Consider the following 15,607-nt stretch of genomic DNA (forward strand, 5'->3'; position numbering starts at 1 on the left):
CCAGGTCTTCGTGCTGTTTCAGTTTCAGTATGTTGGTTATGCATTAGTAGAACTTTATTGTAAATGTTTTACGGTTCCTGTTTCAAGTTTTCTGTCATCGTCGAAACGAAGATATATAATATACATTTTTCTTCATTCCCAGTTTAGGGGTCCGCGGTAGATCTCTCGCAAGTGCGCGACATGTTTCACGTCGTATTTCTTCTGCAGCAGCGTCACTGGGAAGAGGTCTTTCTTCAACAGCACTAATAAAATGAGTTATAAAATCTCTTAAAGACAATATTCTGGGGTAGGCGCTAAGGTCAAGCCATTCCCAAGCAATGAAAGCGTAACGTTGCCCAAAACTTTATCACTAAATATATGTTGTGTCTCTTCTTTCACCAATTTGTTCTTAGACACTGTCCCACAGAATATGCGCAACTGTTCTCTCCTCCCTGTAGCCAGCAAAGTAGAGGAATCCTTGACGCGGACACACTTGTTTCAGTTCATGGGTGTCCTTAGGAAAACATATTTTCTCCGAAAAGTATATATATGTATATATGCCACTAGTTAACTCAACACATGACGTGTTAGCGTTATACACTATTTGATCAAAAGTATACGGACACCTGGCTGAAAATTACTTACAAGCTTGTGGCGCCCTCCATCGGTGATGCCTTAGTCTTGATAACAGGCATACTTTCAACCAGGTACTGGAAGGTTTCTTGGGGAATGGCAGCCCATTAATCGCAGAGTGCTGCACTGACGAAAGGTATCTATGTCGATCGGTGAGTCCTAGCACGAAGTCGGCGTTCCAAAACATCCCAGAGTTGTGCTATACGATTCAGGTCAGGCCTCTGTGCAGGTCAGTCCATTACAGGGATGTTATTGTCGAGTAACCACTCCCCCACAGGCCGTGCATCATGAACAGGTGCTCGATCGTGTTGAAAGATGCAGTCATCATCCCGGAATCGCTCTTCAGCAGTGGGAAGCAAGAAAGTGCTTGAAACATCGACGTAGACCTGTGCTGCGGTAGTGCCATGCAAAACAACAAGGGATGCAAGCCCAATCCATGAGAAACATGACGACACCTTCACACCACCGCCACCGAATTTTATTGTTTGCACTACACACGATGGCAGATGACATTCAACGGGAATTCGCCATTCCAACACCCTGCCATCGGACCGCCATTTTGTGCACCGTGATTCGTCACTCAACACAACGTTTTTGCACTGTTCAATCTTCCAATGTTTCCACTCATTACACAAAGTGAGGCGTCGTTTGGCATTTGCCAGCGTGATGTGTGGCTGATGACCAGCCGCTCGACCATGAAATTCAAATTTTCTCACCTTTCGCCTAACTGTCATAGTACTTACAGTCGACCGTGATACAGTTTGGGTTTCCTGTGTGCTGGTCTGGATAGATGTCTGCCTGTTACGCATTACGACCCTCTTCAACTGTCAGCGGTCTCTGTCAGTCATCAGACGAGGTCGGCCTGTACGCTTTTGTGCTGTATGTACCCCTTCTCGTTTCCATTTCACTATCACATCGGAAACAGTGGACCTAGGGATGTTTAGGAGTGTGGAAATCTCGCGTACAGCCGTATGACATAAGTGATACCCAATCACCAGATCACGTTCGAAATCCGTGAATTCCGCAGAGCGCACCATTCTGCTCTCTCATAATGTCTAATGACCACTAACGTCGCTGATATGGAGTACCTGGGAGCAGGTGGCAGCACAATGCACCTAATTTGAAAAGGGTATGTTTTGGGGGTGCCCTGATACTTTTGACCAGTTAATGTATGTTCTACAGTGTACACTGCAAGAGTTAAATATCAGAGCATACCTACATGAATCGTTTTGCGACCCGTGATCCCTGTACTGGTGTTGAAATGTAGGGTGCTTATTCACTGATATCTGTTATATTATTAAGTATGTTGTCAAACTCGTATACAATAAGCAAAGCGAGTCTCAGCTTACGGGAAAAACGAATACTTAAATCTTCACATGTGAGCTCTGATTTCTTTTATTTTATTAAAGTATCATCCCTCCCTATGTAGATGTGGGCAAAAAAAAAATATTTTCACATTTTGAGGACAAAGCTGGCGACTGAAATTTCATGAGAAGATCCTGCAAAAATGAAAAACGTGTTTGTTTTTATGATTGCCACCCGAATAGTTTATCATATCCGTGGCACTCTCTCCCCTATTTAACGATAATACAAAACGAGTTGCCCTTTTGTGGACTATTACGATGTCCTCCTACAATCCCATCTGATGCGAATCCCTCATCTCACAGCAATACTAGAGAAGAGAAAAAACAAGCGTAGTGACATTAGTTTCTTTGGAATACCTGATGTGTTTTCAAAGTGTTCTGCCAAAATTAATCACAGTCTTAGGTTTGGTCTGGACTCTGATTATTCAACAGAAACGACTATTTGATGCTGTTATGACCAAATGAAACAATAGTCGTCCGGCCATAACTGTGGGTTCTTTTATTGTTCTGTGCGATGGCTCATCCTATCTACAGCAGATGAAGTACTTGTACAGATTATTACATGAATGATAAAAAGATTGGTTGTAACTTGACAATATTCTTTGCCACAGGATGGCTTGATAGTTTACAGCTGCCATTGGCTATTAAATTATCATTTAATGCACAAAATTAAAAAATTGCTCTCCTGACGGTCGGGGATGTTACTCCAACTGCAGTTCTGGCTGAAATGGTACTCATTACGAGAGATTCATCGTAGTGTGAGAGCGATGTATTTTTTCAGAGGAATACGTAGCTTTGAAGCGTCGAATCTCGTCCGTCAATAAATTATAGTGGGGGCTCTATATTGCACATTAACTGGAATTCGGACGTGATGAAAATTTGGAAGTCAAAATAGTACTTTTCAACACACTGATGAATCATTTTAACAGTAGATGTATTTTGAGTAAGCATTTATAAAGATATTCACACATAAATTGTTTTCCACCAACATGACTGACTAAAAGCAACTTTTACAGGCTTTGCGTCATTACATTGGCCAAACAGCGACTGACTTCAAGTGTTTTGCGCCATTCAATGCATATACTATCTTAACAATGTATGTTCTTCAGCCTATTGTCAAAAACAATTATATTTACTGATTTATAATGAAAACTTAATGATTTACAACAAGCTGTAAGTACCCTTTTAAAGACAATAAGTGATTATTCATTCTGAATACATTTCTAAACATTGGTCATTTGGCTTTCGTGTGGAAATTTAGTTATGAAGTTACATTAACTATAACTGTTGTAAAATCATTAATTACGTCTTGAATTCAAGATGGATTTTTTTCCTGACATTAATTTAGTTAGAATACGAAATAACAAAACGGAATTTCAGCCTTAAGTTCTGTATGATAATTTCGTAATATCAAAATGACAGAAAATCGGTAGGGTTTACATCAGTTTTCGAGAATCTTTCATGAAAAAGTTAACTACTATTGATCCAGTTGATTTTTCGATATTTACGTCGTACATACAGTGCACAAGCTATTTAAATACAGCAGATGACTGATAAATGTTCCAAAGTTAGTTTTTAGGTGAGTTGAAATTTTCCAAATTAAGTATTGGTTTAATCAAAACACAGATATTTCTCCTAACATGTGTATGGGACTGTAATAATGCAATCACGGGAATAAATCATAAATTTTGCTGAAATTTAAGACACTCCGTTAATTCAAATCATCAGGTTTTTCTAACTAATAATAAGTTTATATTTAATACAAACAATGTTAATGATGTTGATCCAGTATAGAAGTGAGGCATACAATTTAATTCGCAGATAGAAACTTTTTGTCCATTACATATTGTGGATCAGGTCATATACAATCCGCTAAACTGTTAGTGCTATCGAAGCATTAAGGCTCATGTATAATAGAATTGGAGGCTTCATTCTGGAACATACCTCGGCTCAGCAAGCGGGTTTGAGGCCACAGAGAAGCTGCTGCGACCAGGTACTGGTCCCAACAACTTTCATAGATGCTAGTTTCCAAGGAAACGTGAAGACATCTGTCGCGTTCATAGATCTAACGGCGGCATATGACTCAGTTTGGAGACAAGGGATGATATACAAATTATTAAAAACAACCATGAGGAACAATATATATTTCCGTGTTTACTTGGGAGAAAATGTGGGCAAGGAGAGTAAATTAAGTAATGCTCTACAACATGGCTCCGTCTTAGCTCCCCTATTATCCAACTTACATATCTCCGATCTCCCCAATACCAGGTCAACAAAATTCTACAACGCGGACGATGTCGCTAGTGCTTGAAGAACCAAGGATTTTGGACGAGCGGAGACAATTCTCACAGAAGATCTTGACATTATGAGCGCCTATTTTAGAAAGTGGCGACTCAAATCCAGTACAAGTAAAACTGAAGTATGTACATTCCATCTCACAAACAAACAAGCTAATGCGCAGCTCAGAGTGAAACTTATCGGAAACACTCTGTGCCATAACAAGTACCCTAAGTACCTTCATGTCACCCTTAACCGCAACCTTTCATATAGAAAACATCTTGAAAATAGTGCTGGCAAGATAAAAACTCGTAACAATATTATTCATAAATTGTGTGGAATGATATGGGGAACTTCAGCAGTTACCTTGCGCACATCATCCATTGCGCTGGTCTTCTCAGCAGCCGAGTATTGTGCCCCAGTGTGGCTAAACAACTGCCGCACAAACTTGATCGACGTCCAGTTGAACCTCACTATGCGGTTAATAACTGGAAAATCCGACCAACACCAATTTATTGGCTTCTTCTGCAGAGCAACATCTATGCACCCGCAGTCGCAGAAGCGATGCTTTGCTTAGGGAATACCGCAAGTTACAGGAGAACCTCGAATTACCCATACGGGAAGAAATACCACGTTTATGACGAGTAGACTCCGTTCAAGAAACCGAGGATTACGACAAGAAGAAGGTATAGCGTCCCCAGCGCTATATTATGAAAAGACTTAAATAAAACAGTATTTATAAAGAAGAGACATTTAAAAATTGAATAATATATTTTTATCATGTAGCTGTAAAATAATAATTTCTCTGTGTCGGTTTCGAGTGCAAGGAAATGTAACAAAATGATCTAAAGAGATGACAAGATACGCTCTTTTGTTAATTTTTTAGTCGTCTTCACTTCTTCTCTTGTCTTGATTGCGTGTAGACGGACATCTTTCGAGTGTTGCCAAATGTAAGCATATTTGTATGAGTTAAGCAGATAATATATTGATTTAATCTGATTGTACACTTTTAATTTGTAAGACGTGATCCCGATTTCATGTCCGCCTTCCTTGAATTAACCTGCATTCAAGTAATTTACAGTTCAACAATCGCAGCGGCCGATGCAGCCAACGACGCCATTACGTGGCGATATTAATTTATGAAATACTCGCCCGCTATTAACATAATATTAATTTTTCTCCACAGCCGCACGAAGTTGCAGAAATACGTAGCTTTAAGATTCTTATTTTCAGTACCATAGCCGACAGCCAGAGCCAGGACTCCTACTACGTGGCATTGGTTAACGGAGGTAAGAAAAATACTCACGCGCGTGTGCGGGCCGCAATTGTAATTAATAACTAAAAATTTCTTGCTTTAAAGTGAACTGACTAGCCGAGGAAATTAATACGAAAAGTTTATTCCAATGTTCAACTTGTATGCTCATGTTTTAAGATTCAGCGAGTCTTAACATTCATTAACGTAACAAATAATTTGAGATTAATATTGTCAAAAAGGAGAACTTCACAAAAGCATTTAACCGTAAATCAAAATTGAATGAAATATCATTTTTATTAAGGCCCACCACGTAAGTCGGCAACAATCAAAAAATTAAAATAACAATAATAAAATATTAAATTACGACGGCCGACGGACGCGAGAAAGGGCTAGACGCCAGTAAGACTGGTGTGAGAGACCTGTGGAACCAAAGCTGTCAATTTACTGAAAATCCTGAAGGGCGTGAGTTGTCCGAAAGTATAATTGTGATGCTGCTGGCACACAACTCGACAGGAAACTGTGGGTCAAATTTAACAGTGCTACAGAGTCTCCGTTTTGTGCCTGTGGAGCTCCGAAACAGACAATCAAGGCCATTAGAGATGAATGCCCCTAGCGTTCAAACCAGGGGAATTGGAGCGACCTAATGCAAGCTGATGATACGGCTCTTATATGGATTAGGAACCAAGATATAGACATTTAGTTAGTTTTATAAGTAGTTTTGTATTTTCATATTCGTGTTATATATAGTATTACTTGCGTTATATACCTGCAATTTTAAACTCCACGAATAAATAAATAAAAATAATTCAGTGTCAACTCTATAATTAGTTGTATTACAAAGTACAATGTTCAACATTTACAGTGCATTTCCTTTCGAGACTCGACTAAGTCTCTAGTCGTATTCGGTGAAATTGACTGAGGTCACGAACTGGGCAATGCTTCCATGCGTGGCTCAACATACGAGGGTAATCCCAAAAGTAAGGTCTCCTATTTTTTTATAAGTACATAGACCTGTTGATTTCTACAATGGTTTACATCAGTTTACAGCTTGAACATTTCTTTCACCTCGTCGTCGGAGCTGAATCACTGGGACCACCATTAACGCTGACAGGTACTGTGAGACTCTGAAAAAACTCAAACGGGCGATTCAGAACCGGAGAAGAGGAATGTTTGAGCAAGGGCGTACACATTCTCCGTGACAACGTTCGCCCACACATCGCTCGGCAAACCGTTGCTCTCCTGCAACAGTTTTAGTGGAACATAATCACCCACCCACCCTACAATCCTGACTCGGCGCCCAGTGACTGTCACCTGATCCCTAAGTTAAAAGAACGTTTGGCCGGAAAGCGATTCAGCTCCGAAGACGAGGTGAAAGAAGAGGTTCATAACTTTCTAAACAGCATGGCGGCGAGCTGGTATGACAAGGGCATGCAAAAACTGTCACAGCGTCTACAAAAATGCATCGACAGAAATGATGACTATGTCGAAAAATAGCTAAATGTTCAAGCTGTAAACTGATGTAAACCATTGTAGAAATAAACAGGTCTAAGTACTCGTAAAAATTAGGAGACCTTACTTTTGGGATTACCCTCGTACATTGGCCTACTGACCTCTCTGTGGCGGCTCTGCTGTGCTGGGAGAGAGGGTATGTCTTCTTCTGTCTTCCCCATCCGTCGTTGCGGACTGCGGCGAAACATCGATAATGACAGTGGTATCAGCGTGTGTTACTGACTATGGTATGGCACAGCGATTTTTGGACTATATCGTAGATGCCACATAGTACTATGACGGTAGTGGCCTAGGAACCGACCATGACTAGTAAACAGTGGGTGATGCAAACCCAGCAGCTGTTGTCTGCTGTTTGGAACCCAACGTAGCTGGCCGAAACATGTAGGCATTTCGAATCGAACTGTGTCAATTGTTCTGAATTATATCAAGCGATGATCCCTATGGAATGGCAACTTCCCAGCAGTTCCTATTCGAAGCCTGGAACCGGCGGGGCAACCTGTCGTTTTGAGGACCAAGTGCTTCGTCTGTTTGGCGACCCTGCTGGATGAGTACTTTAGCCATATTATAATCGACTGATGACTGCCATGGAGCATGTTAAAGTCGCAAAGGCGACGCGGAGGAAAGCTGCTAGCGGGTTATATCGTTGCATTTGAAGGGTCTTTGCATAAGCCTCTTCATGATTTTGCCATGTCAACAACTTCATTTGATTGCCTCAGGCACCTCAATTGTTGGTGCAAACAATCTATCACCCAAGACGTGAAGAAGTAAAGGGAAAAGACTGAGCAGTTGGAGTGTGTTTGTGGTGGCCACAGTATACTATCCATACTTCGTGTTAACATTTCATTAGGTTACTGGTACTCGTCGGAGCCCCACCCACATGTTTCATACATTTAAGTGCCATATCTCAATGTATCTGTTCTTTCCTCTTCTTATCGGATCACTTGAATGTATGAATGAGAATCTGTAAGGATTTCAGTGTGTAAATCTGTGGGAGTGTAGCAGTCTGCCACTGTGTCAGGACAGCCAACAGCAGGAAACACGTACCAGGTAGCAAAGAGGTTCGTAGAATGAGATTTTCACTCTGCAGCGGAGTGTGCTCTGGTATGAAACTTCTTGGGGGATTAAAACTGTGTGCGGGACCGAGACTCGAACTCGGGACCTTGTGTGGCTTTAGCTGTCGCAGCGGTCGCACGCTCCACAAGTTTGCTCCGTGAAGGTTCAGTGTTTACGCCAATGTTTTCGTGTTTCGTGATCGTTTATTGGCGTTTTGCACGTGAATTAAGCGTTATCAGTTGAGCATTTGGTCTTAGTTCGTGTCGTCTTTCTACATAGTGCCGTTGGAATTTCGGCGTTGTCCAAGATTTTTTCGCTGTAGAACACCATGGCAAACTCGGTGAGAAAAAATACCGTGACTTTCACCTTCGACAAGTACACCCGTCGAGTACAGCCATCTGCACTTGAAATACATGGCTGTATTACCGAGGTAATTGGCCTTCATTCTGAATCTGTTCATGCCATGCAGCTAGACTCTGATGAATACTGCATTTTTGTAAAGTTTGACGATTCCGTGTGTGTAGACCGCTTTCCGGAAAATTTGGTTATGAAACGGAATTTATACACCGTGATGGTACTAAAGGTACTGTGAAACTCCGGAATTCCGAGTCTGTAATTAGGAATGTTAGAGGATCGAATATTCCCATAGAAGTAGACAACTCGAAAATTAAAGATGTCCCTTCAAAGCATGTGGTTGTCAGGCAAATAGTCAACCAAAGGTGGGTTTCGCATTTCAAGCTGCAGTGCTTTAACGGCATTCGCTCCGTGGAGCTGGAAGTGAAGGCAAACTTTCCCTCCCACATCTTTGTTGACGGGCACAAGGCGCATGTTATGTACTCAGAGCAAACCCCTACATGTCATGTATGTAAAGAGTCTGGTCACCTCCGTCAGGACTGCCCTCGCGGTGTTTTTGTGCTAACAAATAACCTTACGCAACGCCGGAAATTAACACTCAACGATTTGTTGCCAGCCAGTAATACAGCAGAGCCGGCGGCTGTCGTGGATCCTGTTACTCCCTCTGATAATGTTGCACTTAATGTTAATGACTTTCCGTCTTTAAAACCTGCATTACCTGCTGAAATTCCGTCCCGTGACAGCGAGATTCCCACTAAAAAGCGTCCTCTAGAGCACACTGATAAAAAATTTTGATGAGGACTCTTCCTGTGAAACACCCGTTGCCAGGATGCCGAAGCCCAGTCCTGAAGATCTGTTACAAGTGGAAAACGGAGATGAAATGCAGGTCGATGTGGCTCCCACTTCCTCATAAGGACTTGTACCGCCACGAACTGATAGTGACGCAGCTGGTAGTGACCTTTCACGGATATGTGACCCTGACCCTGAGGTCACAGTTGCAATAACCGCATCAAGTGCACAGCCCATACAGTGCGAACAGTACGCGGAAGTAACAAGTAAACAACCTGCTGACTTCGAAGCGCAACGCCACGCCGAAGGAGGAAATAAACAAGCATCACCGCCTCGCCAGCAAGACAACACAACAGACACCACGCCGGACCCAAATATTGACGACTCGCAAGCCACGGCCGTTGCGAGGAATACAATGGAGTTTTATTATAAAGTTTTAAGAGACTTATATCAACAGGCCCATCATGAGGTAATTCGTCTGAGTGATATCAAAAAAATAAAAGCCAAGTTATTAAGCATTAAACGGCAACAGATTGAGGGACTAAAAATTAAATTGAAAGCCGCATCAGTCGTAGCAGATAAAACAGCTTCTCTGTATCACTTGGTGCGGCATGCTAAAAACAGACGTCAAACTTTTATTGATGAAGTCCAGACGCATACTGGTACGAGGCTTACATGCTAGAAATAAATACTGGACGAAGCCCACAGGTACTACGAAAACTTATATGCCCCTACCACAGTGGAAGATGCAGCTCTCGAGGACGTTCTCACTATTTTAGGTCCACAATTGTCGGGAACAGACAACGCTGACATCCTGTCACCTATTACTAAAGATGATGTGCATGAGGCAGTGCGTAACTCACCTCTCAAAGAAATGTCCGGGACTTGATGGCCTCCCTGTGGAATTTTATGCCCGCTACTGGTATATAATTGGGGACAAGATCACTTCCATGGCAAATGAGGCCCTGAACGGAAAAACGGTCCCTGCAGAGTTTAAGGAAAGTAAAATAGTACTGATTCCTAAGAGTAAAGGTGAAATCAACTTAAACAATTTTCAGCCTCTTTCGCGACTAAATTCTGAGTACAAAATAATTTCGCGTATTATCAACAAAGGACTCTCTGCCTTTTCCAACAAAATATTGAGTCATCATCAATCATGTTCTCCAACCGGAACGACATTCGAAAGTCTATCTGCAAACAGAAACGTCATTGCAATTACCTTAGTGACAAGTATAAAATGTGCTTTAATCTTTATAGATTTCAACAAAGCTTTTGACCGCCTTAGCCATAGACACCTCTTTGCGACGCTATCAAGAATGGCTTTCCACCCTCAGATCGTCAACATGCTAAGAAATATTGCAACAGGTATAAATGCGAAAATAGCAATCAATGGCCAAACTTCTAAACCCATACAGATAAGGCGAAGGGTTCCACAGGGCAGTCCCTTATCCACGTTTTTATTTTCTGTATCTTTAGAGCCCTTCCTTCACACTGTCCACGCAAGATTAACGGGCTTAACTTTGAGTGGTGAGAAAACTGTCATACGAGCTTATGCTGATCACGTGGGCGTTGTAATAAGGAATAAGGAGGAGACAGTTACACTGGAAAGAGAAATCAAAAGGTATTCTCTAGCGTCGGGAGCAACAGCAAATGAAAACAAATGTAAAATATTGAATCTACGGGGCCTAGATATCCTCCGACTGGCATGGGCAGAACAAGACACCAAACATAAAACTTTGGGAATAACCTTAATGGCATGTCCGATGAGGATGGCTGCTTTTAACAGGACTGAAACTAGAAGGAAAGTTCATGGTGCTGAACTATGGACTTGGTTCAAAAAGTCAGATTCATCAACTCCTGCGTTTTTTCTAAAGCGTATTTCACTGTGCAGGTATTTCCAATCCCTAAACTAGTAGCGAAAGGGATCATGTCCACTGTTACCAATTATTTATGGCGAGGAGACATATTCAGGGTTGGTGCGACTACCGTTATACTGAATGTCAGAAACGGGGGCCTCGGTTTGGTGGATATTCGCAATAAAGCGTCTGCTCTGTTCCTCAAACGGACTTTCCATATACTCAGAGAACTTCCACAATGTATAACCGCAAAGCTCTTAGAGGCTGTGACACCCCATAGCCTGCAAGCACCGATTGATGGGCGAAGGATTAATGTCCGTCTGCAGTATGTGAGGAACTTTTTCCTCGAAGCAAGTTATCTTAGTGACGAAATCAGAAGCAACACATGTATCACAGCGCGTGACATCATACTTGAAAGGAAGTTAAATGTGGGCAGAAACAAAACTGAAACGAAATTCCCAAATTGTGACTGGAAAGCTATATGCCGGAACATCAACTATGCCGGGCTATCTACAGACGCTATTTCCGCATGGTACAAAACAGTTAACAATGTCATCAGCACCAACGAGAGACTATATGGGATCGGTTTAAACCAAACACACCTTTGTGGAAAATGCAATCTGGTACATACACTCATCCACAGATTCACCTGTGGTGGCAATGTGCATAGCTGGAATTAGATCAGGCAACAAATCGCCTTTCTCACCAGATCCTCTACGGAATATATAACGCCATCGCTCCTCCTGAGACCAGACATGACATATTTCCCGAAATTAAAAACCAACGCCATTAGCTGGTTACTGGGAAAGTATGTTAGTTATGTCATCCACAAACTTGGGTCGGACAACGAGATAGAATTCCGCGTTTACATGAAGTATGAATATGCAAAAATCAGTACGTATCGCAACCACAAGAAGCACTACGGTAACATGCTGAAGATCATTTTTGAAAGAATGGGTGTTGGTTAAATATGTGGAACCACTACAACACCTTCAACGAGAACGAACAGAAGAAATTAAAAGTCACTTGGTTTCTTATTATTATTTACTATTACCTTACTTCCGGAACTTCTATGTTACACGTTTCTTTTTTTCCAAAACATTTTGTTCAGAATTAGTCGTGTTCGACTTCCAAGGTATTTGTGTGATTCAAGAAGAATTGTTAATTTTTATCAGTGTTCAGTTTCTACTCAGAGAGAGGTTTCTTTGTCTTTCTTACATCGTAAAATGAGAATTTTGTGTTAAGATTTCTGCATACTTAGTGGTATGACCCAACAGGGAACATGAAAAAAAAAGGGTGGGAGGGGTTTGGGCCTCGACGCACTGGCAGTGTCGTGAAGAGACCCCACTGCTAGTGCGGCATGTACCATGCCCTGACCATCCTAAAAATCTAAAAAATAAAAAATAAATAAATAAAAAAAATAAAAGTGGTTAAAAAAATTGGATTGCTCGAAAAAAAAATGGATAGAGCGTCTGCAAAAAAGAAACGATGGTGGAGCACTTGCCCGCGAAAGGCAAAGGTCCCGAATTCGAGTCTCGGTCCGGCACAAAGTTTTAATTGCCCAGGTAGTTTGATATAGGTTTCTGTTTTCTTTGGACGATCCTTTTGTATAGGTTGGCACCACAGTAGGGGTTCCTGTGGCCACTTTCGTAGGTACGGCGAGCGGTCTTGGTTGGAGAACGAATCCTCGTGGAGTGTTCCGTGGGACGCGAGAGGGGTGAGACGTACTGGCGGTAGATGTGCGTTTTCGATGAGAAGTTAATGTTGTGTTTAATGTAACTTTTTAAAAGCTAGTAAAAGTAAACGATTCTTTTCATCGTTCATAATTTATTATCGTGTGTGACAAATTTTACTTGCTAATTCGAAAATTTTAAATGCGTTAAAATCCAGAGACGGTGTAGGCTATTGTTCACTTGAATTGTTAATCAGACACATGGAACAGTGTTGAGTTTGTCGGGACTCATTTCATTTTGTTTAGTATCCCTTTCGCGAGAGCATGTATAATGCGTACGGTTTCGGTGATTTTATGACTGAGTTTTGTGCAATTCATCTTACTTGATAACTCACTTTAAGCACGTTTTTGTTTGTGAGGACCACGTGATCGTGATTTTATGAGAAAGTCTACAGTGCCAATGCCACAGTGATGATCCGCTGTAGAATGTTTGAATTAATTGTGATTCTCATTTAAGCGTCATTTTATAGCAATTCACATTAATAGAAATTTTATTCATTTATCCCTCATGATAAAATCAAGGGAATAGTCCCTCTTGCTACCTACGTGTGCTGTGGTGAAGGTTTTTAGTTCTTTTCCTTCCTGTTACTCTGTCAAGTGCGTGTGAATTAAGTGTTAGTGACTAAACTATCCTTTGATAATTCCTCTTCCATAAATCATAGACCATGAAGCGGACTCCGAAGTAACGTTCTAGGTTTAATTAATATGCGGCGTAATAGATTTCAGGCAACAGGAACCATCATACCACTATACGTATTCATGTGTGCAGTTAAATTTACCGATCTAGTAAATGTTCTTTTGAATAATTTTTGTTTACGCTCTCACTGCTAAAATTCCACTCCATGCTTCATTCAAGTCTGATGTACAGCAAATACTACTGCATTCCGTTTGCGCGACAGTTGTATTAAGGCCATACGTTACCCCAATATTCAGATTAATTGTAAATATAACCCTTAATTGTAAAGGTGCCTTTCATATTTATACCCGTTATGGCTTGATATGCTATGATAGGTAGCCCCCATCACGTATTCTGCTGTGTTATTCCACACCATGCGGCAAGCCAGTGAATCACTGACGTCAAAGCGATGTTCTGCAGCGCGCTGCACCGGTACTTTCGCAGCACCAAGATGGCCCGTTTATGCTTTGGCTGATTCCGAATGGCCACCTGAAGGTCTGACCGCAACACAATACTACTCAAAAATCTAAAACTATCTGTAACGGTTGAATGTTATTAAGTTCTTCCATTTAGCACACGAAAAACACTGTTTTCGAATAGCGTGTCTCTCTAGAATAATACTTACATGCAATTAATGGGTGACTATCAACTTAGGCCATATATATACAGAACCTAATCGAATGACAAGCGTACTCTTTCTTACGCTTATTTCCACAAAGTGGAACGAGCAAGTGTGGCTCAGCGTGTGGCTCAGCGGCCAAGTGCAGTCCCTCGATTGCACCTTCCTTAGTGTGACTGTACTTAACCAACTCCAATCATCCAACTGGTAAAAGAACGTCAATTTAAGAAGGAACCCAATCCACACCGTTGGCAAGATTAACTCTTATATACTTACCACTAGCTACATTTCTGTAGAGCGTTTAAAGGACTATGTGTTACCACTTCTGTACGCTCCTAGCATCTAATGGCAGTCTTCTGCACCAGCTGTAGTTGCTGTTTGTTGTGAAATGTAGCCTTCATGACTGTTGGAGGTACGTATCTCACCAAAAACGATGTTTTAATGTTTATTGGGAAGTATGGTTATCACCAAAGTAGTTTCCGGAAGGGGCTTGGGGTCATTTGTGGTCCTTGGGAAACATACTTACCACCAACTTACGGGTATCCTAAAGATTTTGGGAATACGTCCTACCCTACCACCTCTGTCTATGTCTGACATCTTCTGATAGTACACTGCACCAGGTGCGTGAAAACGGCTACAACAATCAGTTTCTGTTTGCCATGGGATCACTACTGTTGTCGGAACACATTGCTTCGCTTTTGATTTGACATTGTTGTGACCTGTGTGATAAAGTTTCAAGGTTTTTTTTCACATTGTGGTAAGTAATCATATAATATTTAAATGAAGTACAAGAAAACATAAAATAAAAACAGAAAACAACGTTCATTATTTTCTTGCGTGTAAAGGCAACACACAACCGATCACAAAATGCAAGTGAGAAATCCATTTAACGCAACAGATTTAATACCACACAAAGGTGCTGTGGTGATATTTCAGTACAACTATAGTATTTGCTCCTATATCACAAATATAAAATTATAAAAAATATATTGAGTTGATCATAGTTCTAATACCATAGCAAGAAATAATCTTCGCTGAGTTGCCACAAAAAATGCGCCCGCGAAAGAGTTAAAATGTAGTTTTAGAAGTTCACTGATCTGGCTAGAATTCGAACCCGCCATCCCCACCACCCAGTTTTGAGACACGCCTTTTACCGCTATCTCTTTATTTTTTTTTACTTTTGTTAATAAGCGATTCCTCAATTTTCTTTCCAGCTTACACCTGTCGCTAACAGAATATTGCCTGTTCCTGTCTGTCCTCTGTTCCACTGTGTACATCAAAGTACAGCTTAGCATAAGATGACAGGGTGTTTTACGTTGTTAGTTTAAAATCAAACGTTTTCTTCTTGTTAAAAAAATTTTTTTCTTCAGAAGTTGTGATTCTCTTTTAAGATTAGATTCCCTTTGTAATTATTTTATAATTTTTTGCAGTGTTTGGCTTTTAACATTTATCTAGCTCCAACTAAAAGTTCACTATGTAAGTATCTATGTAATGAATCACTCTCTTTGTTT

Source organism: Schistocerca piceifrons, chromosome 2, assembly GCF_021461385.2.
Source record: "Schistocerca piceifrons isolate TAMUIC-IGC-003096 chromosome 2, iqSchPice1.1, whole genome shotgun sequence".
Lineage (NCBI taxonomy): Eukaryota > Metazoa > Arthropoda > Insecta > Orthoptera > Acrididae > Schistocerca > Schistocerca piceifrons.